Here is a 15605-nt window from a genome sequence, read left to right as displayed (position 1 = left end):
GTAGCACCTACTTTTCTTTTGTCATTTTCCGTGCATACGTTATTGCACACAAAGGTTAAATTTATAAAACCAAGAATATTTATACTAATTCATAAATCTCATTAGTCATTATTTTATTTAAATGAAAATTAAAAACGATTAGAGGTAAACTCAATAACATGATAATTCACCAGGTACATGTTTTCAAACAAAAGTTAATAAGATTAAGTTCTTCTTCTTTAGTAAATCTCATCTATGTTACTTATACATATAATATCATCTAGACTACTCTTCTTCTGCATGCTTTTACGATACAGTATCAAAAATTCTCTGTTTTCATCATCTTTTTCATAACATGTATTTAATTGACACACGTTTATTTATTTTCCTTTTTACGCACATCCAAAAGACATCATTTTGGAAAAGAAATCGTCTGAATAGTAGTCGGAGATTCCATCTGAAAAATTAGGACGCAACCGCCCATGAGGCAGTTGGAAACATCAATTTTTCCATTGCAGCTTGTGCTGTGGCTGCATAAAGTGTGCAGCACAAGCCACATTGGAAAAATTGATTTTTCAAACATCCATGCACAGTATGCCAGGCACCATGTGGTGCTTGGCACGTGGGGGATGGATGTTTATGGGGGCACAAGGCCTCTTAGCAGAGGCCGCGGAGGGATGGGGGCCCTGCTGGAGGCCACCAGAGTCTGCTTCTGTCAGCCTTTCTATGGTGGTCGGACCGCCATTGAAAGGGTGTGTGGAAGGTACTTCGTAATTCTTTCGGCAGTGCCTGAGCAGGCACCACCCTTTTGTAGGGTATTACATTCTGCCCGACTGTCGGACGGGGACCTTGAGCCTGTCAGGAGCATTGGTCGGTCCTTCTGCCCGCTGCCTCCAACCACCACGCATCATAATACAGCAGCTGGATTGCGGCACCAGTAGCTGGTCAGACCGCAATGAACGGCCTGTCGGTTGCAATCCAACCAACATCGTAATGAGGGCCTAAGTGTCATGTTCAGTTGTTCTCGTTCTTAAAATGTAAATAAAATATACGCTTTATCACTACCAAAAACCTCTGTTTTACACAAGTATTCGGCCACATAATCTTTTAGCTACAAATGAATTTGGTATCAGACAGGGATCCCTGAACATTATCAATGACTTGAGAAACCCAAAACACGCTGAAAATCTCACAGATTAACTTCTCTGGAGGGCATGGAAGCCATCACAGAATTCATACAGCTACCAATGTACCTGTCATCAGCTGCCCCTGTGAGTCACTATTTATTTTTTAATGTGAGTAAAACAAGTGAAGTCAATATTATAGTCTTTTACCATTGTAACATCTGCACTTAATGGTCCTACTGGTTTCAGGCCATTTCTATGGACTCAAAGGAGCCATGAGTCACCTTGGCAACCATTGTGACAAGTTGGGACTGTTTTTAATGGAACCCCAGCCACTAGATACTATTGGGAGCTTTCAAGTCAAGTATCTTCTTTTTAAGCTTTGGCTTACAGTAATTAAAAGAGTCAGACAAGCTACTTGCCACAGGTGATGAAGATTTAGAAAACCGGATGAAATTAACATGCTAAAAGTATTGTCCAGTCAGTCTTGTATGATACATTTTGTTTACTTTTATTGCCAATAATTTTAATAGCTTAATAATAATGTGAGAGATACATAAGCATAGGATTTCTACTCAAATGTTCAGAACTGATATGTGGAGATTCTTTCACTCCAAATATTTAGTTGCAATTAAAGTGTGTGACATTTTGTGAATTAACCTTTCTTTTTTTCAAGTGGTTTCTAATATATATTGATTGATTTACCATCTGTAATGTTGTTTTGGTACTGCCTACATATTTTACATACATTTCCTTTTTAAAGGAATATTGTTGTATCGAGCAGCCAGGGATGTGGCCACATTTTCTAATTGAAGATGTGCTTACCTAACAAGGCATTAGGTTATTCATTTTGTAAGAATTTCATAACTTGCTCATTCCCTGGTTAATTATAAAGGATACCATATAGTGAATGCCTCCAATAGTGTAAAATAAAAATATTAAAGTGATCTCTGGAATGCTGACTTGTGTTTTCAGAAATGCAAGAAAAAGATGGGAGACCAGATGACAAAATATTCTTCTAAACAAGTAGTAAGAAGCAAATAACATTTTGGTCTTAGACATACACGTCTGATCCGGCGTAAGCGGAATAAATATTTAAAGTTTAACTTACACTTCACTACTTACTCATCTATCCCTCTAACTCCACTGGACCCCCTATAGTTGGATGAATCACAAAATTAACCTCACAACAGAGGCAAATGGTCCTCTGATGGATCTTTCTCTGCTGATAGGAGGGTTGGGAATTGGGATGTCGAAAACATAAAAGTCAGCCACCCAAGGAGGACCATTAATTGGTGACTAACTCACAAATTTGAAATTTAATTCAAATACACTACACTGAGGACCATAGCATAAAAGTATTGCAATTGAGAGACCCAACCTTCTAAAGAAATTAAGTTCAACCAGTATGATACAAACTAGAAGCTGTGCTACTGTGACACAAAATAGAAGAAGCAGAACTTGATATTCTGAAAAGATTTGTTGATTTTCCCTACAACGCATTTAGATTAAGAAAGCAATTCAATACAGTTGCAAATAAAAACCACCAGGACACAATATTAGATTCAGGTAATATAGATAGATAGTAATTGCATTATTGTTCCAAAATTGATACAAATAAAACATTTCTTAAGCATCTCATTCAAGAATATTACAGCACGTAGAATTAGAGTACACATTTAGTCAGAAGTTCAAATCCAAAGAAGTTGGTTTTAAACAAACATCAGATACGAGATTACAGGCTTCTACCACCATTAGAGGGAAAATAATAGTTCAGTCATATCTAAGGTTTAAAGTAAAAGGGTACAAGAATCTATTTTAAAGTGCTCTAACGGTGAGTACATGTGCGCTGTCAAAAAGAATATATGAAGCAAAACATAATTAGTTAATCAAAGGAGGATTCCAGGTCAACTGCATAAATGGAGCAGCAGCATTAGCAAAAAGACAGTCCAAGGTATGATTTAAAGGATGAAAATACAATAATAGGAAAAAAGTACTGTTCTCTCTCAAAGAAAGGAAAATAAAACAACTCACTGTCCCAAAGAACAGTTAATGCTTTGTCAGAAGGGAAAAAGGCATGGATTGTACCTCCTTTCGTTTTTTTTTTTATAGTCCCCATGACACCTAATGACGTGGTGTCACTCCACTAGTCAGTCCATTGTACGATTTGTTTACATATGTTGTAACAAAATACATTTAGTCACTCCTGCATTCTTTCCCAAGCACTTCATGTGAACGACTTGGTTTTCTTGACCTCATAGGTTAGTCAACGGTAGAAAGTAAACAATGTAACAGACTATGGCATCAGGTAAGAGTTGATGTTCCCACCAAATTTCGCCATGAACTTTGAAAGAATGTCCTTTGTAAGTATACTGAAACATGCACAGAACAATTAAAGCAACATTGCCAAAAATGTCAATGAATTATTATGCTAGCGAAGGGAAAATTGTAGTTCAAGAAAGGATACATTTAAAGTTTAAAATGCATACATCATCTCTGAATGAAATAAACTTAATTGGGATCAGATATAATGCATCAAATCATTTCATAGTAAAAGAATAATAAGAGATGTTTCACCAATGAGTTATTACACACATTTGATTAGCGTTAGCTCCGATCTACTGCCACAATTTTTCAACATCCATACATGTAAATTATTCTTAAAACCAATTTAACCAAAATGGTTTCTACATTTTTTAAATCTTAAGGTCTCTACTATCACCTCTGTAAGTTTAAACTTCCTAGCTAATTTAATTGCATAATTGCACCAAAATCGAATTATATAATGCCTCTAAAATTAAAGTGGTGCAAAAGGGGGTGGTGATGGACGGAGCATCTTAACCAATCAAACACTCACACCCAGTCAACAGATCTGGGTTTAATCAATCACCGTTCTTTAGCCCACTCTGCCACCCCAGTTCAGACATGGCCATATGCAAATCAGTCTGACCCTGTGCCTCATGGGAACAGTCCAGCCCGAACTGCCAAGCCATGCCTTCCCTGGACCGGAAACAAGCTTCCGAGGACCGGTTTCTGGCATTTCAGCCGTCTTCAGCCCGGCTTGCTTGAATCCAGTGGCAAAGTGAGCAAGGGACTCACGTCTGAGCATACCCTGCCAACTTATGGCGAACAAAGTGGTACAAAAGGGGGTGGTGATGGACGGAGCATCTGAACCAATCAAACACTCACACCCAGTCAACAGATCTGGGTTTAATCCATCACCGTTCTTTAGCCCACTCTGCCACCCCAGTTCAGACATGGCCATATGCAAATCAGTCTGACCCTGTGCCTCAAAGTAAAGGCATTAAGGGCCAGATGTAGGTCGGTCGGTAACGGTCGAAAATCGGTATTTTCAGCCGTTACCGACCGGTATTTCAGAAATGGTATGTAGGGCCCTTACTTTTACAGAATCGGTAAATTTACCGATCGGTAAATTTACCGATTCTGTAAAATACCGAATCGGTATTTTTACCGATTCGGTAAATTTAAGATGTAGGTGGGACTCTTCTGAGTCCCACAAGCCTTACCGAATCGGTATTTTACCATCAAATCCTATTTGATGGTAAAATACTGATTCCGGTGTGCATGCACATGTGTGCATGCACACCTCTGCCATATGACAGGCAGACCTGCCCTTGGGGCATGTATGCCTGCCACATGGCACCCAAGCCTATTTTTGGGGTGCCAGAGGGTGTCAAAGTGACACCCCCTGCACCCTTGCTATAATCGGTAATTATATTGCCCATTGATTCCTATGGGCTTCACAGCCCATAGGAATCAATCGGAAATACCGATTCGGTATTTCCAGATTCGGTAAATACCGAATCTTAAAGATTCGGTATTTACACATCTGGAAATACCTACATCTCCCCTTCATATTTACCACTTCTTAAATACCGAATCGGTAAAATTCGGTATTTAAGAAGTGGTAAATAAGAATTACCTACATCGGGCCGAACTGTTAGACCGTATCTTTAGATTTATTAGTTTTCATCAGTACATGAATAATAAAATATCATTCCATGAGTAATCGTATTAAAATCTATTAATACGCGTTATAACTATTTAGTAATGTATTTTCTCCTTTTCTAACTCTTTCAAGTATGCTTTTACGGTGCTGTCACCTCACTTATCTCTATTGTTGTATTACTTTACGTATTTTGTGCAATGTACACACATTCAGATTTTTGTGTCTAAATCGGTAAAGTGGCATGCAGTGTGGTTTTTAAATATTTAGGGCCAGATGTAGGTGGCCAATTACCGGTCGGTAACGGCCAAATTCGGCCGTTACCGACCGGTAATTGGATTTTGAGATTTAGGGCATGCATTTACAGAATCGGTATTTTACCGATTCTGTATTTACCGATTCGGTAAAATTACCGAATCGGTAAAAACAGACTTGGTAAAATACCGATTCTGTAAATGCAGATGTAGCTGGCACATGTCAGAGTGCCACAGGGCTTTAAGAATCGGTATTTTACCATCCAATCCAATTGGGTGGTAAAATACCAAATCCAGGTGTGCATGCACATGTGTGCATGCACACCTGTGCCATGTGACACACAGACATGCCCTTAGGGCATGTCTGTGTGCCACATGGTGCACATGCCTATTTTTGGGGTGCCAGAAGGTGTCAAAGTGACACCCCCTGCACCCTTGCTAAAAGGCCCATAGGAACCAATGGGCAATACCGAATCGGTATTTACAGAATCGGTAAATACCGAATCTTAACGATTCGGTATTTACCGAATCTGAAATACCTACATCTCCCCCCTCTATTTTACCACCTCTTAAATACCGATTTGGTATGAATCGGTATTTAAGAGGTGGTAAATTAAAATTACCTACATCTGGCCCTAACTCTATCACTTCCATACATTATAGTAGACTGCAGTGTACAAGTACTAACCATTTAAAAATGGGGAGGGGGAAATGAGCCTTTCCTCTAGTAAGTACTGTGCAGGCACTGTGCTCTAGAACCCTCATATGGAAATTCATAATATCCGTCTTAATGAGAAGTAATGAACAAAATGTATTCATGGCTAGTGAAAGTAACCAAAGTAGAAAACATTAAGGTTAACAATCCCCTAATTACTGTGCATGGCCTCAGAGGGGTAGTGAATCCCCACTACATCAGCAGGAAGGGGGTTGGTACTGGGTTCCACAAGGCATCATCATTTTTTTTTTTTTTTTTTTTTTTTTTTGAAAAAGACGTTTATTAATGTTCAAAGGTACAGTACACATAGCAAAGCCTACAACCCTGCGGGCCGGCTGCAAATGAACGGTGAATCGTGAGGGTGTGGGCCATCATAAAAAGGAGCATGTCGTTACGTCCCTTGTGTCCCTGGTGTGCTAGGACATATAGAAGATAGTCACATTTTCTGAAGTCAAGAAAGTAAATGTCCATAAATGACGCCTTATTTTCCATTTTTTTTTTTCTTCCTAGAACTGAGCCGTAAAAAAAAACGGCAAACTAAACAAAACAGTTCGTATCGGTATGTCCCAATGTTCCTATCGCGGTTTCCCCACTCTAGGTCCGTCCCACTGGCACGGCGTTAGTAGGTGCCACCCCTGAACGGTGTGGTATTTGCCGATGCTGTTGCAGTGCAGCCAGAGGTCAGAGGTGTGCGTGCGCAAGTGTGCCTGAACCCGGAGTGGGGCGGCCCCTGCGGGCCATGGTGTGTCATTGGTCGCCGGCCTTGTTAGTGGAGCATGTGGCATTCAGGTGGAGGAGCCTCGCCGCCGGTGTGGCCATCAGCGTCTACGCCAGCAGTCACCGTCTGTAGTACCGTCAGTGGCTTCTGCCCACGTCAACACTAGGGGTCAAAGAGGCCACCGTCCGCGAGCAGGGGTCCGATACTGTAAACAGGTAAACATATATGTGTTGATGGGTGGGGGGGGGGGGGGGGTTGGAGTGTGCTTGCGGGGGCGATGTCAGCGACTTTATGTTTGGGGCGCGCTGCTGGGCAATGGCCACTGATGGGCGCCTGCGTGAGCGTCGGGTCGCGTCTGAGGTTTACGCGCTGGCTGTGTCTTGTCCGTGTCAGGGGGGGGGGGGGGTGGGGGGGGGGCGCCGCTTGCGGTGAGTCCTGTGATACAGCATTAGCCTCCGTGACCCACCTCTGGCTTCACCCAGTCTACGTGAGCCCCCTGACAGTGCCCTCCCCCCTCAGGGACCCCAGGATACCATCCCAGTGCTGAGCTATCGGGAACTGTCGCAGGCCCGCCGTTTCTTCCCGGTGGAGCGCCGCGCTTTCCGCCCCTGCCCAGTTTGTAAAGGATGCGAACCAGTGTTTTGGGGTAGGCGGTTCCCGCCGTTTCCAGTGGCGTGTAATCAGCCGTTTGGCCGTAACGAGGCCCAGATCCCAGAACCGCGCCTGCGTTTTGTTCAGCTTGGTTCTTTTGTAGAGGCCGAGAATGCACGCCTCCCACGTGTCCGGCAGTCCCGGGCCCGTGCTGTGGTTCAGGAGTGAGGTCACCTCCCCCCAGTACGTGGTCAGGGTCGGGCAGTGCCAAAGCATGTGTAGGATATCCGCGCCTAGCAGGTCGCACCTGGGACAAACGGCAGTGTTGGTCGCGAAGTATCTGTTTATTCTATCTGGCGTTAGGTATGCCTGGTGCAATATGTACAGTTGGATGACACGGAAGCGGGAATTGCGGGGGATGTTCACGGGGCTAGCCAGTACTAGGTTCCACTCCTTGTCTGTCCAGTCCCTCCCACGATGCGCCGCCCATTTAGCCCTAATCTGCTGCGTGGGTTTTTGCGTGTGAATGAGAAGCGCCTGCGCTAACCAATGCGTGATGTGCGAGCCTCTGCCCATTACATGTAGATATTGGACCAGGTGGTGCATCGGCGGTTCATCCTGGATGTCGCCCCAGGAGTCAGTGTATGCCCGTATTACCGTCGCATGGAGTAGGAACTGCCCGGCCGGGAGCCCCGTGGTGTCAGATAACTCCGCAAATGAGAGCAGGGCCCCGTCAACATACAGGTCACCCATGGTCTCAACTCCAGCCGTGACCCAGTGGTCCAGATTGCGCTGCGTAACCGTCCCGCTCCTCCTGGGGGTGCCCAGCAGGGGGAGGGCAGGGGCATATGGTCTGGTGCCTTGCGACAGCTTCAGGCTACGGAGAAAACATTTGCGGGCCACGGCTACATGCATGGGCAGGGGGCGGGGTCCCTTGGTCAATGGGTGAAACAGGGCGCAGGTCTGAGGATGCGTCCACTGGTAGGCCGCTGTGGCCGTATCGTCCAGATGTGCATCGCTGAGCCAGTACGTCACCCATTGGAGCTGTGCGGCCAGGTAATACAGCTCCATGTTGGGGACAGCCAATCCCCCCTCCGCGGTCGGGGAGTACAGCTTAGCCAGCGCCACTCGAGGTCGCCCCGTGTTCCAGATCAAGCCACGAAGCATTGATTCCAGATCGCGGAATATCCGTGTGGGGACATACGTGGGGATATTCGCGAAGTAGTATAGCAGCCTAGGGAGCGCTATCATTTTAATAAGAGCTATGCGGCTGGGCACGTTCAGCGGAAGGGTTTTCCAGAAGGACATCTGAGCTCGCAGAGAGGAAATGGCGCGCACCAGGTTGCCCTCCAGTAAGTCCTGTGGGTCTCTATAGATGCGCAGTCCGAGGTATTTAAACGTGGTCGGGTACCAAGCGAGTCTGGCCCCTCCAAGATGCACATCGCATTCCTCCTGATCACTGCTAAACGAGTATGCCCCGGACTTGGCCCAGTTGACCCTGAGGCCCGAGACCTCTGCGAAGGTCCGGAAGATGTCCGACAGCTCGGCTGGCACCGCAGTGAGGTCCCGCACATAAAGCAGCAGGTCGTCTGCGTAGAGTGAGACTATGTGCGTACCGTCAGCCAATGGAATCCCCCATTCCGCCCCTCTGTCCCGCAGCAGAGCTGCTAGTGGCTCAATGGCTAAGGAGAAGAGGAGGGGGGACAGGGGGCAGCCCTGCCTGGTGCCTCTGCGCACCCCGATCTTCTCCGACAGCAGCCTTCCCGTCCTCACACGGACACTGGGGCTCTGATAGATCAGACCGACCATGTCAGCAAATGCATCTCCCACCTCAAATCTGTCCAGCACGGCTCCCAGGTATGGCCACTCTACCGAATCAAAGGCCTTCTCCAGGTCCAGGACCAGGCACCCCGATCTAGGCCAATGCGTCAGAGCCGCTTCCTGAATCCGGAAGAGGCGGCGTAGATTACGAGACGTGCTCCGCGCCGGCATGAAGCCATTCTGATCGGCGTGTACCAGAGCTGGTGCCTCCAGGGCTAGGCGGCGGGCCAGTAGCGAGGTGAAAATTTTATAATCTGTATTTAGCATGGCCAACGGCCTATAGGACCCCATGAGTGCGCCATCCCTGCCCGGCTTCAGCAGCGAGACCAAGTTTGCCTCGTTAAGCGAGTCTGGGAGTGCTGATTCTTCCAGTGCTGTATTGTACAACTTGAGCAATTCCGGAACCAGTGTGTCTGAGCACGCCTTAAAAAATTCGGCGGGCAGTCCATCCGGGCCAGGTGATTTGCCGTTGGACAGTGCGAAAATGGCCTCGCGTATTTCGTCCGCAGAGAGTGGCGCCCCCAGGGCGTCCTGCTGCGCGCCTACAAGGGAGGGCAGCGGGATATCCGACAGGTATTCCGCTATGTAGGCCGCAGTTACTCTCAGTTGCGACTGGTATAGGGCCCGGTAGTGTCCCACAAACGCCAGGTGTATCCTATTTTGGGTGTACACTAGTTCTCCCTCAGCCGTGCGGATGGCGGAGACCGGCTCCGTGCGATCCTCTTGCCTGACTAACCAGGCCAATAGCCTACCGGGCTTGTCACCGTGTTGGTGCACTCGCGCCGAATGGGCCGCGAAGTTAACGTGCCGCAGCCGTTCCAGCAGCGTTTCGTGCTCCGCCCGAGCCGCCTGCAGCCGGTCACCTGCACCCCTCACCGCCTCCTGTTCCCCGCCTAGTAGGTCCGCCTCCACCCTGCGCAAGTCCTCCTCCAACTTCCACCGTATGCCCCCCTGAGTGCTCAAGCAATGTCCCCGCACCACCACCTTGAATGCGTCCCACTCTACTCTCGGGGAGGACGCTGTATCTGAATTGTCTTCGAAGTATTGCGCTACGCTGGCCTGCAGGGAATCTCTGAAGGGGGCATCTAGCAGTAATGCAGGTTGCAGTCGCCACGTGGGGATAGGCGGGCGCGGGCGCTCCCAGGCCATGTGCAGTGTATGGGGGTTGTGGTCGGAGTGTGTCCTACCCAGGTATTGTGAGCCAGTGATATGGGGCAACATGTCCGCCGACACCATGTATCTGTCGAGGCGAACATGTAATGCATGTGCTCCCGAGAAGTATGAGTACACCCTGGTGTTCGGATTGTGCGCACGCCATGCGTCTTTCAGACCCCACTGCGCCGCCCACTGTGTGAGTGTCTTCGTGGCCCCCTGGGATGCCGCCTCTGGCCTCGGCGGGACCGAACGGTCCAGCACTGGGTCTAGTACCGCGTTATAATCGCCCCCCAGGATCCATGGGACGCCGTGCCAGGGCGCTAATTTCCCTGAGATACGCGCCAGGAAGGTGCCCTGATCCGTGTTTGGAGCGTAAATGGACGCCAGGACCACTGGTTGCCCGTCTATGCGCCCCTTCACCAGGACATACCTCCCCTCCGCATCTATGTGTACTTCCGACATTACGAAGGGGGTTCCCGGTTTTACCCATAGCAGTGCCCCGCGGGCGTACGAGGAGTATTCAGTGGCGTACAGTTGTCCCCTCCACCTCCGCCTCAGCGCTGTCACCTCCGCCCCACTCAGGTGTGTTTCCTGCAATAGCGCGACCTGCACGTTCTGCCTCTTCAGGTAGGAGTAGATTTGGTACCTGCGCGCGGGTGTGTGCATACCTCTAATGTTCCACGTGCATATTGTTATGGCAGACATTTCAGCAGTACACAGTCCCCCCTGACCCTCCCAATAGCAGCAGCATCACTAAAGGCCCCAGCAGTGGCTCCCCCAGCTCCTCCGTTCCCACCCCCCACATTACACTCAACAAAGCTTGGGAAAACATAAGGACAGGGAAAAAAAACTGTAAAAAACAACAACCAACAGCGGGCTAACCCCACGAAAATACCAAAAGGGCAGTGGCGGAACGGGCCACCGTCCATACTCTCAAGAGAGAGGAACATTCCTACTTCGTTTAAGGGGCAATGCGCGCTAAGCACAAGTTCGGCAGGATGGATATGTAGTCAGTTTAGGGGTAGCAGGCCGCTTCCCTGAGCCATACAATACAGGACAATAGTGGCCGCCCTCTGCGGTCCAGTGCTCCAAGTTGTCCAGCCTGTGTGCGATCAGGCGCAGATGCGTGCTAAAAGGCCACCCCTTCAGTGCCCTCCCAGCCTACCACTAGCGCCATAAGGGCAGTACTCACTGTTCCAGGTGTCCATAGTTCGATCAGCTGGCAGGGGGGGTGGGATGCGGCCCCAGCAGTGACGAGCGCCGATCGCACACCATCGTCCAGGTGGCCACTGCCAACCCTTCCCTCGTCATGTCTGGGCCAGTGCAGACATCCCCCATAGGATCAGTGGATCAGGTCAGAGGTTTGCGGCGTGACGATGGGCAGTTCCATCGAGATCTGTGAGTTCGGGATCCCGTATATGGCCTCGTCGTCGTCGCTAGGTACCGGCTGTTGGTCGTCCTCTTGGGTCGCCTCACGGGGGGATGAGTCGCTTATTTGGGAGACCTTCCGTAGCGCGTCGCGCTGTTCACGGAGCATCTGGTCCAGCGTGGGGGAGAGTCCCACCCCCTCCTCCGCGGGTCGAGACTGTTGGGTCCTGTGCCTTCGGCGTCGTCGCGGTGCTCGCGGCCTGGTCCTTGTCTCACCTCCGCGAGAGTCCTTCGGTGCCGTGTCCGTGCCTCCGTCCAGCCACTCGTCGGCCTCCTCGGGTGTGTTAAAGAAGTAAGTGCTGTCTCCCGCCACCACTCTCAGCCTGGCAGGGAATAGTAGGGAGTACTTGAGGCCCGCGGTGCGTAATCTCCCCTTCACTGCCATAAAGTCATGTCTCTGGCGCTGCACCTGGATGGTGTAGTCGGGGAAGAACATGATTGACGCGTTGTCTATGCGCACCTCGCCCAATCGCCGTGCCTCTCGCAGCACCGTGTCTCTGTCCCTATAGTTCAGTATCCTGAAGAGCAATGGCCTTGGGTTGGTGCCGGTGGTGTAGGGTCTCGATGGCACCCGGTGTGCGCGCTCCACGACGAAGTGTGGTGACAACGAGCCTTCGGGCAAAAGCGTCCGCAGCCAGTCTTCCACGTGTTCGGCCGGGCGGGCCCCTTCCCATTTCTCCGGAACCCCCACAAGGCGAATGTTGTTGCGTCTCGCCCTCCCTTCCGCGTCCTCAGCCCTGTCCTCCAGGAACTCCACTCTGTTCAGGAGGTCCTGCACGCGTCTGTCCGTCTGGGTGACCTTGGGCTCGATCTCCTGCACTGCGCCTTCCAGGGTCTTGGTTCGGTCGGACAATTTTCTATGGTCATCGCGCAGGAGGGTCAGGTCTACTGCGACCCCGTCGATTTTGGACTCCAGGGAGGTTCTAGTTTGCTGGAGGGACTGCTCCATCCGTTCCACCGCTGCCAGCACGCTGTCAAGCCTCGCAGCTAGTTGCTCGGCGGCCATTTTGTGCACCTGTCTGTCCGTCTTCCCCTTCGGCTGGGCCCCTCCAGTCCCAGTGCGGGTCCGCACTCCCCCTGACATGTGCGGGTGGCGCCTGTCCCGCAGGGTCGGCCCCTGGCGTTACTCCAGTGACGATGCCCCCTAAGGTGCTGTGTTCCTGGGTTGTGGCCCCGCTAGTGCTGGTTGGTCCCTCAGGTTAGGCCGTCGTTGTTGTCTCCCAGTGTGGGAGGCCCTCCTGCGGGTGGTCTTGTGTGGGGGCCTCGGCGCAGGCGGGGGGGTCCTGTCCTCTCCCTCACCCGCGCTCGTCCCTGGTGGTCCGCGGCCGCGCCGGCTGCCCTCCGGAGCGCTGGTATGTGCGGCCCTGTCACTCCGCCCTCAGTTAAAGTGGGGGCCGGGGGGGCCAGCACTGTGCGTGAGTTCGAGGGGTCCAGGCACCGCAGACGGGGCCGGTCACCAGTTCCGGCCCGGGTCACAGCCTCTCATGTGCCTCGCCGACCCTCAGGCAGTGATGATCCTCGCGGGGGGGCCCCGCAGGTGGGCCCGGCGTGTAGCACACCGTCGCGTGCCTCCGTCCCAGGGGGGGGCGGCCAGCCCGCCTCTGGCAGTGGTGTGGCAACCAGGCGAGGGGAGGGGCGGTCTGTCTTACTGTGGGCCCTGGGGCCGCAATGTCCGGGCTGTCGCTCCGTGTGGGCTCCTCTATGGTGGTGGGCGCAGGAGGGACTCACCGGGTGGCACCGATGGTTGCACAGTAACTCGGAGAGGGGCCCCCGCTGGTCGGGGCCGCCACTTCACCGGCGCCTCCCCGGTGCCCCAGGCGTGTCTTCAGGAAATCCAGGGAGCCCGCCAGCTCACTTGGCAGTAGTCGCGCGGCGGCCGCGATGTGGGGGCTGGGGTCCCGTTTTCCGCTTGGCCCGGGCCCTCCGCTGGAGTCCTGCTGCAAAACAAGGCGACCACCGGGCCACCGGAGGTTGCCCACAGCGCGGCAGCAGCCGGCCAGGGGGCCGTGGACTGTGTGGTGCGGCCTACCAGTTGGGGCCTATGAGCTGGGCCCAAGCCTCGGTCCCTCGTAGTTGCCCCGCCGGCCAGGTGTCATTGGGTCCCGCAGGAGGTCCGCAGGATAGGTCGGGGTCAGCCTCGTCGGAGCCCCGAAACAAAAGTCGGCCAGATTGCCGAGGAGAGCACCGGGAGGGTCCGCCAGCAGTTTCAGGCGGCTAGGATTAAATGTGGCGGAGAAACGGCTCAGGGAAGGGGAGCTTAGCACGGAGCTCTACCCTAGTGCGTCCTCCGCCATTGCGTGCTTAGCCACGCCCCCCCACAAGGCATCATCATGCTTTCGTCAGTGGGAGATGAACTGCTCACTGGTTGTCAAGAGCTGACAAGACAGCACATCGGAAATAGACGGTGCACCTCTTAAGTTCCAGTAACTAAATGCAGGAAAAGTCTCCCAGAGAAAACAAAGTGAACGTGGCTGCATTATTTAGATATTACTGTATTAGTGAGGGAAACAGACAGTGGTACTACTTTTGGGATTAGTGGTATTTATATTGATGAAATGAATAGCATCAGAACAGAAGAGGACAAAGCCGGCTTGAAGGGAGGAGGATTTGCAGGGTGGAAGAGGTTAATACTACGAATGAGGAGAAAGGTATTTCAGCACCTTGTGATAGATAACAAGTGCAATATAAATACAATAGCAATACAACACAATACATATAGGATCTTTTATGATGCATTTCAACTTCCAGCATCCTATATTTATTTCCCACTCCTTTAAAAATCCGTTTGAGAGCACTCCACCTAGAAAACGGCTGTCAGATTGTAGAAAAATAGGCCTGCCCATTTGAAGTCAAAGGAAACTTTCCAGTATAAGGATGAACAATTTGTACTTTGTGTAAAACGTTAATTCATCTTGGGTTAATCTTATTGTCAATGCTCCATGACGGAACTTGTTTATGAATCACAAAGTGCTTCCTCAGGGCTAAGTGAAAAATTATAAGCATGGACAGTCCTCAAGAGAACATGTGAAAGTGTTTTAGGCAGTCCATCTTCTCGGTTTGTGCCATTTCTAACATATTGTAAATTCTGGTTTCGTCACAAAAGTACATATATTCTTGTGCATTCAGATATTTAAAAGGTTTGCATATGCTGTTCCCCAGGCTGGTGCCAGTTATCAAGGATAATACAGAATAGTCTGGGGAGAAATGCAGCACACTTTCTCCTTTTCAAGAAGGATTCATACTGCATATGTCATATGCAAGAATGTGACAGCTCTTTACTGTGTGTTGAAATACTCCATAATCTTTGTGCATCATATTGGGTCGCATAAGCTCTTGACGTTCAACAGACACACTGTTTTTGATTTCCTCAACACCAAAAAAGATCTAGAGAGAAACTTGATAAGAGACCTTGCATAATAGCCACTGCAAAAGGAGGGTGCAAGGAACAGTACCACATATATAATGGGGTTGTAAGTGGGGTATCGTTAGGTCTCAGGTTTAGACAGTGCGCATGCCAAACGTCCATATGATAGTAAAGTGGCATTGAAGTTTTGTTTTTGGATAATGGTGGAATGCACATAAATGATTTTACTGGCACAAAGTGATGCATACGTACAGATGCTGGGGACTGGTCATTCTCAAAAGATATTTTATGTGTGTCGTGCTCCTTCAGTGTGATATGTAGGAACATAGGGCCAAATGTAGGTAAAGTACATTTACCAAATCTAAAATTCCGAATTTTACCGATTCGGTATTTTAGAATCGGTAAATGCTATGTAGCAAAAAAATCGGTAAACATTACAGAATCAGTAAGATTCGGTATTTACCGAATCGGTATTTACCGATTCGGTAA

This window comes from Lissotriton helveticus, chromosome 2_1 (genome assembly GCF_964261635.1).
Source record: "Lissotriton helveticus chromosome 2_1, aLisHel1.1, whole genome shotgun sequence".
In the NCBI taxonomy this organism is placed as follows: Eukaryota; Metazoa; Chordata; class Amphibia; order Caudata; family Salamandridae; genus Lissotriton; species Lissotriton helveticus.
Note: the sequence above shows the minus strand (reverse complement) of the source record.